Source organism: Aegilops tauschii, chromosome 1 (assembly GCF_002575655.3).
Source record: "Aegilops tauschii subsp. strangulata cultivar AL8/78 chromosome 1, Aet v6.0, whole genome shotgun sequence".
NCBI classification, from domain to species: Eukaryota; Viridiplantae; Streptophyta; class Magnoliopsida; order Poales; family Poaceae; genus Aegilops; species Aegilops tauschii.
The window spans coordinates 55,558,382-55,568,585 of NC_053035.3; the positions used below are offsets into that span (position 1 = coordinate 55,558,382).

At 39.9% G+C, this 10,204-nt stretch overlaps 1 long non-coding RNA gene across 7 annotated transcripts; it reads left to right on the plus strand.

The window, feature by feature from the left end:
- The first annotated feature begins 465 nt into the window (after nt 1-465).
- Nucleotides 466-2,620, plus strand: LOC109780195 (uncharacterized). Of its 7 annotated transcripts, XR_006669003.1 has the most exons (6): nt 466-613; nt 750-878; nt 980-1,244; nt 1,451-1,521; nt 1,829-1,926; nt 2,394-2,620. It is a non-coding gene; the product is annotated as an uncharacterized lncRNA (long non-coding RNA). The 7 variants fall into 7 exon arrangements; XR_002236962.3 differs by having other exon boundaries at nt 750-1,244; XR_006669002.2 differs by having other exon boundaries at nt 468-878.
- The last annotated feature ends 7,584 nt before the right edge of the window (nt 2,621-10,204 follow it).

Consider the following 10,204-nt stretch of genomic DNA (forward strand, 5'->3'; position numbering starts at 1 on the left):
TGCTTTATGGCTTAGAACTGGGACGTCAAAGACGTTTTGAACGTCATGGAGCATATGAAATGTTCCAGGAGTTGAAGTTAGTATTTCAAGCAAATGCCTGGATTGAGAAATAAAAAGTCTCCAATAAGTTCTATAGCTGCAAAATGGAGGAGAATAGTTCTGTCAGTGAACATACACTACCAGAAACTCGAATTTTTCTATGTGTCAACAATTTTCCTGTCGGGCCCACGCTAGCCCACAGGAAAATGGACTATATTCCCGTGCGCCAACCCAAATCCCACAGGAATAGTAATATCGGTGTCGTTTCCAGCTCGGCCCACAGAACTAGCTTGTATCCTTGTCGAGCGTGACTCACAGCAAAATGAAGCCCATCTCTGCGCCCGCGAAAGTAAAGCCCATCCCGCCACTTCCCCAAATTTTGGCCCGCTGCTAACAGGTTGAAATAAAGCCCTAGTTAGAAAAGAATCCCAAATCACTCCCCCACCCGAGCTACTTTCAGATTCATCCCAGATCCCTAGCCGCCGCCGGCCGGCCGCACCCCAGATCCTTCGTCGCCGGTCCGCTGCGCCCCAGATCCTTCACTGCCTGTTGGTCTCCAGATCCTTGGCCGCCGGTAGGTCCCCAGATCCTTGGTCGCCGGTAGGTCCCCAGATCGTTTGCCGCCGTTTGAGCCCCAGATCCTTCGCCGCCGTTTGCGCCTTCTCCAACCTCTCGCCCCCATCCGCCATTTTTGATGGGTTGTCGACCAGGAACGACCGACTCAGGATTTTTGCCATCAACCTCCTTGCTGCCCGAGGAGCATCGCGTCAACGTACACGCCTCTGCCGTCACTCGACCGACACTGCATCTTTCTCCGATGGCCACCGATTTCCATCCAGGTACCGGCCCTTCCTGATCCAGTTGCTGTTTTTTGTACCCCTTTATGATCTATTTCCTTTTCCTGAAAACTTTCATATGTGCCTCCATTTGGATTCACCAGAAACTAACGAGCATTTTCTCCTCCCTCATTTGCTGGGTACTGGTGGAAGCAAATGGCTGTACTGAAACACTGGTTTTGAATAGGCCAGTGTAGTTGATGCCTCTCCTCTGCAGCCGTATGTCTTCAAGGGATTGTACTAGTACTACAGGCACAACTCCCTTTATAAAGGTTGTGTTAGATAATTTGATTTTATCTTCCAAGTTACAGGACTCAAAAAATCACTTCTTAAGAGGAAGAAAACAGAGTTGAACTGGTCATTGTCAAGGTAATGGATAATACTGTATGCTTGTAGTCATTTAATAATTAATATTTCACCAATTTCTCAAATATAGCTTATGCACATCTTGTTTTCTGGTCTTGTAATTTGCGGGTACTATTCCCTTCCATATTCTGTTGTTGTATGCACATGAACCTAGTAGAAACTAAATATTGGTCGGCACCTATTTGAGGTCTGATTTTTCTAGTTTGCAGTTCATCTTGATTAGGAGAAAATGCAAGATTCGTGATCTACAAGAGATGCTAGAGCCTTTGCTCTAATCAAGGTATTTTTACTTTTGTTCTCACCCACCTCTCCAATGTTTTATCATGAATAAACGCCAGTCAAGTTGTCTCGTATATTAAAACATACCTATGTGCCCAAGATCATGAGATCAGCATTATTGAGCGATTAGTGGCCATGTTGGTTTAGTCTAAACACAACCGCTTCCTATTTCATTGGTGTCTTTTATTGTATCACTATGCAGTATGCCAGTACCATCAAAATGTGTTCTTGAGTATAGTTTGTCCATGCCATCCGATTTCGCGCTTTATTATGTATGACTTAGGAAGTATTGAGCAGCTACATGGCAGGTTACAAGGAAGATTACCAGTACAACAAGGAGGCTGCAACAACAAGTTCAGGTTATCAATCAAGGCAAGAAATTCTACATATTCTTCTGAACAAACAGGTACCGTTCCCTGCTGTTACATTATCAAATATTTGCATACTGCTTTGGTTTTATTCTATTATTGAGATGATGACGACTTTGCCCATTTTTCTTCAAAATCTGAAATGGATAGACTTAACTCCCTAATAACTTATCTACTCAGGCGGTTAGCTGATAGTTCTTTCAAACTAATCCAGAAGCATGTGATCAGGTTGTCATTTGAATGGATTTTCTTAGTTGCGTGGTTTGTATCAGGTCTAAGATATGATGCTATTACTCCATTATTTTGTCTGTAGCTGTAAAATTGGGTAATTTTGCTGTGATAAAAACAAGTATGGTATATATTCCATTGTTATTGTGAAAAAGTGATACACCAAATATATTATGCTTATTATATCCTATAGATATTGTTCCTCTTTCTTGTTACCTTTTTGGAGGAAACTGTTGACACTTCCATATTTTTTCAAGTTCAATTATGTCCACTGCAGGGTAACCTTGAAGAGAAGCTTGCAACAAAATATTATAGAAAATGAGGTCTCACATTGCGAATATTTAGTTGATGCACTTGTGTTGTTAAATGTTGCACCTCTATTTTTGTTGACTATTCATGTATGTAAATTCTATGGAATTATATCTCAAGAGATGTGAATATGTAACTCTATGGTTGGTGTAAGATATTGCTGTTTCTATGTTGTAAATATTCTCAGTACTGGAATAGCTATGTGTAAATCTTTTTTTTGTCCATTGCTTTCTTATTTTCCTGCCGGTTACATCTGACTAGGATATATAATTACCCTGGTTTGCCAAAGCTGACGCCAACATGGCCCTGTCGGTCCAAAACCGTCAGGAAAATGAGAAAACCCGATAGGAATAAGGTCCCTGTCAAGCTATGCCTGACGGCTGGCCGACAGGAAATACTATTCTTGTCGGTATACCCTATATTCCTGCCGGTTTAGGGCTCACAGGAAAATTCGAGTTTCTGGTAGTGATATACTCAGAATGTCTGGGTACCATAACCACTTGACTCAACTGGGAGTTAATCTTCCCAATGATAGTGTCATTGACAGAGTTCTTCAATCACTGCCACCAAGCTACAAGAGCTTCGTGATGAACTATAATATGCAAGGTATGGATAAGACAATTCTCGAGCTCTTCGCAATGCTAAAGGCTGCGGAGGTAGAAATCAAGAAGGAGTATCAAGTGTTGATGGTTAACAAGACCACCAGTTTCAAGAAAAAGGGTAAAGGAAAGAAGGGGAACTTCAAGAAGAACAGCAAGCAAGTTGCTGCTCAAGTGAAGAATCTTAAGTCTAGACCTAAACCTGAGACTGAGTGCTTCTACTGCAAAGGGACTGGTTACTAGAAGCGAAACTGCCCCAAGTATTTGGTGGAAAAGAAGGATGGCAAAGTGAAAGGTATATTTGATATACATGTTATTGATGTGTACTTAACTAATGCTCGCAGTAGTGCCTCGGTATTTGATACTAGTTCTGTTGCTAATATTTGCAACTCAAAAGAGGGGCTATGGATTAAGCAAAGATTGGCTAAGGACGAGGTGACGATCCGGTGGGAAATGGTTTCAAAGTCGATGTGATCGCCGTCGGCACGCTACCTCTACATCTACCTTCGGGAATAGTTTTAGACCTAAATAATTGTTATTTGGTGCCAGTGTTGAACATGAACATTATATCTGGATCTTGTTTGATGCGAGACGGTTACTCATTTAAATCAGAGAATAATTGTTGTTCTATTTATATGAGTAATATCTTTTATGGTCATGCACCCTTGATGAATGGTCTATTTTTACTAAATCTTGATAGTAGTGATACACATGTTCATAGTATTGAAGCCAAAAGATATAAGTTTAATAATGATAGTGCAACTTATTTGTGGCACTGCCGTTTAGGTCATATTGGTGTAAAGCGCATAAAGAAACTCCATGCTGATGGGCTTTTGGACTCACTTGATTATGAATCACTTGATGCTTGCGAACCATGCCTCATGGGCAAGATGACTAAGGCTCCGTTCTCCGGAACAATGGAGCGAGCAACAAACTTGTTGGAAATAATACGTACTGATGTATGCGGTCCGATGAGTGTTGGTGCTCGCGGCGGGTATCGTTATTTTCTGACCTTCACAGGTGATTCGAGCAGATATGGGTATATCTACTTGATGAAACATAAGTCTGAAACATTTGAAAAGTTCAAAGAATTTCAGAGTGAAGTGGAAAATCATCGTAACAAGAAAATAAAGTTTCTACTATCTGATCATGGAGGAGAATATTTGAGTTACGAATTTGGTCTTCATTTGAAACAATGCGGAATAATTTCGCAACTCACGCCACCCGGAACACCACAGCGTAATGGTGTGTCCGAACGTCGTAATCGTACTTTATTAGATATGGTGCGATCTATGATGTCTCTCACTGATTTACCGCTATCATTTTGGGGTTATGCTTTAGAGACAGCTGCATTCATGCATTCACGTTAAATAGGGCACCATCTAAATCCGTTGAGACGACACCTTATGAACTGTGGTTTGGTAAGAAACCCAAGTTGTCATTTCTTAAAGTTAGGGGCTGCGATGCTTATGTGAAAAAGCTTCAACCTGATAAGCTCGAACCCAAATCGGAGAAATGTGTCTTCATAGGATACCCAAAGGAAACTGTTGGGTACACCTTCTATCACAGATCCGAAGGCAAGATATTCGTTGCTAAGAATGGATCCTTTCTAGAGAAGGAGTTTCTCTCGAAAGAAGTGAGTGGGAGGAAAGTAGAACTTGATGAGGTAATTGTACCTTCTCCCGAGATGGAAAGTAGTACATCACAGAAGTCAGTTCCAGTGATTCCTACACCAACTAGTGAGGAAGCTTATGATGATGATCATGAAACTTCCGATCAAGTTACTACCGAACCTCGTAGGTCAACCAGAGTAAGATCCGCACCAGAGTGGTACGGTAATCCTGTTCTGGAGGTCATGTTACTTGACCATGACGAACCTACAAACTATGAGGAAGCGATGATGAGCCGAGATTCCGCAAAATGGCTTGAGGCCATGAAATCTGAGATGGGATCCATGCATGAGAACAAAGTGTGGACTTTGGTTGACTTGCCCGATGATCGGCAATCCATAGAGAATAAATGGATTTTCAAGAAGAAGACTGACGCTCACGGTAATGATACTATCTACAAAGCTCGACTTGTTGCGAAAGGTTTTCGACAAGTTCAAGGAGTTAACTATGATCAGACCTTCTCACCCGTAGCGATGCTTAAGTCCGTCCGAATCATGTTACCAATTGCCGCATTTTATGATTATGAAATTTGGCAAATGGATGTCAAAACTGCATTCCTTAATGGATATCTTAAAGAAGATTTGTATATGATGCAACCAGAAGGTTTTGTCGATCCAAAAGGTGCTAACAAAGTGTGTAACCTCCAGCAATCCATTTATGGACTGGTGCAAGCATCTCGGAGTTGGAATATACGCTTTGATAGTGTGATCAAAGCATATGGTTTTATACAGACTTTTGGAGAAGCCTGTATTTAGAAGAAAGTGAGTGGGAGCTCTGTAGCATTTCTGATATTATATGTGGATGACTGATACGTCTCCAACGTATCTATAATTTTTGATTGTTCCATGCTATATTATATTCTGTTTTGAATGTTTAAGGGCTTTATTATACACTTTTATATTATTTTTGGGACTAACCTATTAACCGGAGGCCCAGCCCAAATTGCTGTTTTTTGCCTATTTCAGAGTTTCGCAGAAAAAGAATATCAAACGGAGTACAAACGGAATGAAACCTTCGGGAACGTGATTTTTGGAACGAACGTGATCCAGAGGACTTGGACCCTACGTCAAGAAAGCAACCAGGAGGGCACGAGGTAGGGGGGCGCGCCTACCCCCCGGGCGCGCCCTCCATCCTCGTGGGGCCCACGTTGCTCCACCGACGTACTTCTTCCTCCTATATATACCTACGTACCCCCAAACCAACAGAGGCATCCACGAAAACCTAATTCCACCGCCGCAACCTTCTGTACCCGTGAGATCCCATCTTGGGGCCTTTTCCGGCGTCCTGCCGGAGGGGCATTGATCATGGAGGGCTTCTACATCAACACCATAGCCCCTTCGATGATGTGTGAGTGGTTTACCTCAGACCTTCGGGTCCATAGTTATTAGCTAGATGGCTTCTTCTCTCTCTCTTTGGATCTCAATACAAAGTTCTCCACGATTCTAGTGGAGATCTATTCGATGTAATCTTCTTTTGCGGTGTGTTTGTTGAGACCGATGAATTGTGGGTTTATGATCAAGTTTATCTATGAAGAATATTTGAATCTTCTATGAATTCTTTTATGTATGATTGGTTATCTTTGCAAGTCTCTTCGAATTATCAGTTTGGTTTGGCCTACTAGATTGATCTTTCTTGCAATGGGAGAAGTGCTTAGCTTTGGGTTCAATCTCGCGGTGTCCTTTCCCAGTGGCAGCAGGGGCAGCAAGGCACGTATTGTATTGTTGCCATCGAGGATAACAAGATGGGGTTTATATCATATTGCATGAGTTTATCCCTCTACATCATGTCATCTTACTTAAAGCGTTACTCCGTTCTTATGAACTTAATACTCTAGATGCATGCTGGATAGCGGTCGATGTGTGGAGTAATAGTAGTAGATGCAGGCAGGAGTCGGTCTACTTGTCACGGACGTGATGCCTATATACATGATCATACCTAGATATTCTCATAACTATGCTCAATTCTATCAATTGCTCAACAGTAATTTGTTCACCCACTGTAATACTTATGCTCTCGAGAGAAGCCACTAGTGAAACCCATGGCCCCCGGGTCTATTTTCCATCATATTAATCTTCCAACACTTAGTTATTTTTATTGCCTTTTATTTTACTTTGCATCTTTATTATAAAAATACCAAAAATATTATCTTATCATATCTATCAGATCTCACTTTCGTAAGTGACCGTGAAGGGATTGACAACCCCTTTATTGCGTTGGTTGCGAGGTTTTTATTTGTTTGTGTAGGTACGAGGGACTTGGGCGTGGCCTCCTACTGGATTGATACCTTGGTTCTCAAAAACTGAGGGAAATACTTACGCTACTTTGCTGCATCACCCTGTAATCTTCAAGGGAAAACCAACGCAGTGCTCAAGAGGTAGCAAGAAGGATTTCTGGCGCGAAGTGGGGGAGGCCTACACCAAGTCAAGATTTGACTCCCGACAATGAGCCATTTCTGGCGCCGTTGCCGGGGAGGCCTACACCAAGTCAAGTCAAGATTTGACTCTGACAATGAGCCATTTCTGGCGCCGTTGCCGGGGAGTCTACGCAAAAGTCAACATACCAAGTACCCATCACAAACTCTTATCTCCCGCATTACATTATTTGCCATTTGCCTCTCGTTTTCCTCTCCCCCACTTCACCCTTGTCGTTTTATTCGCCCTCTCTTTTCCGTTCGCCTCTTTTTCGCTCGCTTCTTGTTTGCTCGCGTGTTGGATTGCTTGCTTGTCACGATGGCTCAAGATAATACTAAATTGTGTGACTTTACCAATACCAACAACAATGATTTTCTTAGCACTCCGATTGCTCCTGTTACCGATACTGAATCTTGTGAAATCAATACTGCTTTATTGAATCTTGTCATGAAAGATCAATTCGCCGGCCTTCCTAGTGAAGATGCCGCTACCCATCTAAATAGCTTCGTCAATTTGTGTGATATGCAAAAGAAGAAAGATGTGGACAATGATATTGTTAAATTGAAGATATTTCCTTTTTCGCTTAGAGATCATGCTAAGGCTTGGTTTTCATCTTTGCCTAAAAATAGTATTGATTCTTGGAATAAGTGCAAAGATGCTTTTATCTCTAAGTATTTTCCTCCCGCTAAGATCATCTCTCTTAGAAATGATATTATGAATTTTAAGCAACTTTATCATGAACATGTTGCACAAGCTTGGGAGAGGATGAAATTAATGATACGTAATTGCCCTACACATGGTTTGAATTTGTGGATGATTATACAAAAATTTTATACCGGATTGAATTTTGCTTCTAGAAATCTTTTAGATTCAGCCGCGGGAGGACTTTTATGGAAATCACTTTAGGAGAAGCTACTAAACTCCTAGATAATATTATGGTTAATTATTCTCAATGGCACACTGAAAGATCTACTAATAAAAAAGTGCATGCCATAGAAGAAATTAATGTTTTGAGTGGAAAGATGGATGAACTTATGAAATTATTTGCTACTAAGAGTGTTTCTTCTGATCCTAATGATATGACTTTGTCTACTTTGATTGAGAATAGTAATGAATCTATGGATGTGAATTTTGTTGGTAGGAATAATTTTGGTAACAACGCATATAGAGGAAACTTTAATCCTAGGCCATATCCTAGTAATTCCTCTAGTAATTATGGTAATTCCTACAATAACTCTTATGGAAATTTTAATAAGATGCCCTCTGAATTTGAGACTAGTGTTAAAGAATTTATGAATTCACAAAAGAATTTCAATGCTTTGCTTGAAGAAAAGCTGCTTAAGATTGATGAATTGGCTAGGAACGTAGATAGAATTTCCCTTGATGTTGATTCTTTGAAACTTAGATCTATTCCACCTAAGCATGATATCAATGAGTCTCTCAAAGCCATGATAATTTCCATTGATGAGTGCAAAGAAAGAACCGCTAGGATGCGTGCTAAGAAAGATTGCTTTGTGAAAGCGTGTTCTTCTAGTTTCTATGAAAATAAAGATGAAGATCTAAAAGTTATTGATGTGTCCCCTATTATATCTTTGTTTTTCAATATGAATCTTGATAATGATGGGACTGAATATGAGTCACCTTTACCTAGAAGGCGTTCCAAAAATTCGGAGTTTTTAGATCTTGATGCTAAAATTGATAAAAGTAAGATTGAAGAAGTTAAAACTTTAGATATCAATGAACCCACTATTTTGGATTTCAAGAAATTTAATTATGATAATTGCTCTTTGATAGATTGTATTTCCTGGTTGCAATCCGTACTAAATTCTCCTCATGCTTATAGCCAAAATAAAGCTTTTACCAAACATATCGTTGATGCTTTGATGCAATCTTATGAAGAAAAACTTGAGTTGAAAGTTTCTATCCCTAGAAAACTCTATGATGAGTGGGAACCTACTATTAAAATTAAAATTAAAGAGCATGAATGCTATGCTTTGTGTGATTTGGGTGCTAGTGTTTCCACGATTCCAAAAACTTTGTGTGATTTGTTAGGTTTCCGCGAATTTGATGATTGCTCTTTAAACTTGCACCTTGCGGATTCCACCATTAAGAAACCTATGGGAAGAATTAATGATGTTCTTATTGTTGCAAATAGGAACTATGTGCCCGTAGATTTTATCGTTCTTGACATAGATTGCAATCCTTCATGTCCTACTATTCTTGGTAGACCTTTCCTTAGAACGATTGGTGCAATTATTGATATGAAGGAAGGGAATATTAGATTCCAATTTTCCTTAAAGAAAGGCATGGAAGACTTTCCTAGAAAGAAAATGAAACTACCATATGAATCTATTATGAGAGCCACTTATGGATTGCCTACCAAAGATGGCAATACCTAGATCTATCCTTGCTTTTATGCCTAGCTAGGGGCGTTAAACGATAGCGCTTGTTGGGAGGCAACCCAATTTTATTTTATTTTTTTGATTTTTGCTTCTGTTTAGGAATAAATATTTGATCTAGCCTCTGGTTAGATTTGTTTCTATGTTTTAATTAGTGTTTGTGCCAAGTTTAACCTATAGGAACTTCTTGGATGTTAGTTATTTGATCTTGCTGAAAATTCCAGAAACTTTCTGTTCACGAAAACAATTGTTAAAATCACCAGAACGTGATAAAATATTGATTCCAATTGCAGAAGATCTATAAACAAATTTTATAGGTCGTCCTATTTTGGTAGATTTTTTGGAGTTCCAGAAGTTTGCGTTAGTTACAGATTACTACAGATTGTTCTGTTTTTGACAGATTTTGTTTTTCGTGTGTTGTTTGCTTATTTTGATGAATCTATGGCTAGTAAAATAGTTTATAAACCATAGAAAAGTTGGAATACAGTAGGTTTAACACCAATATAAATAAAGAATGAGTTCATTACAGTACCTTGAAGTGGTGTTTTGTTTTCTTTCACTAACGGAGCTCACGAGATTTTCTGCTAAGTTTGTTGTGAAGTTTTCAAGTTTTGAGTAAAAGATTTGATGGATTATGGAACAAGGAGTGGCAAGAGCCTAAGCTTGGGGATGCCCATGGCACCCCAAGATAATCTAAGGA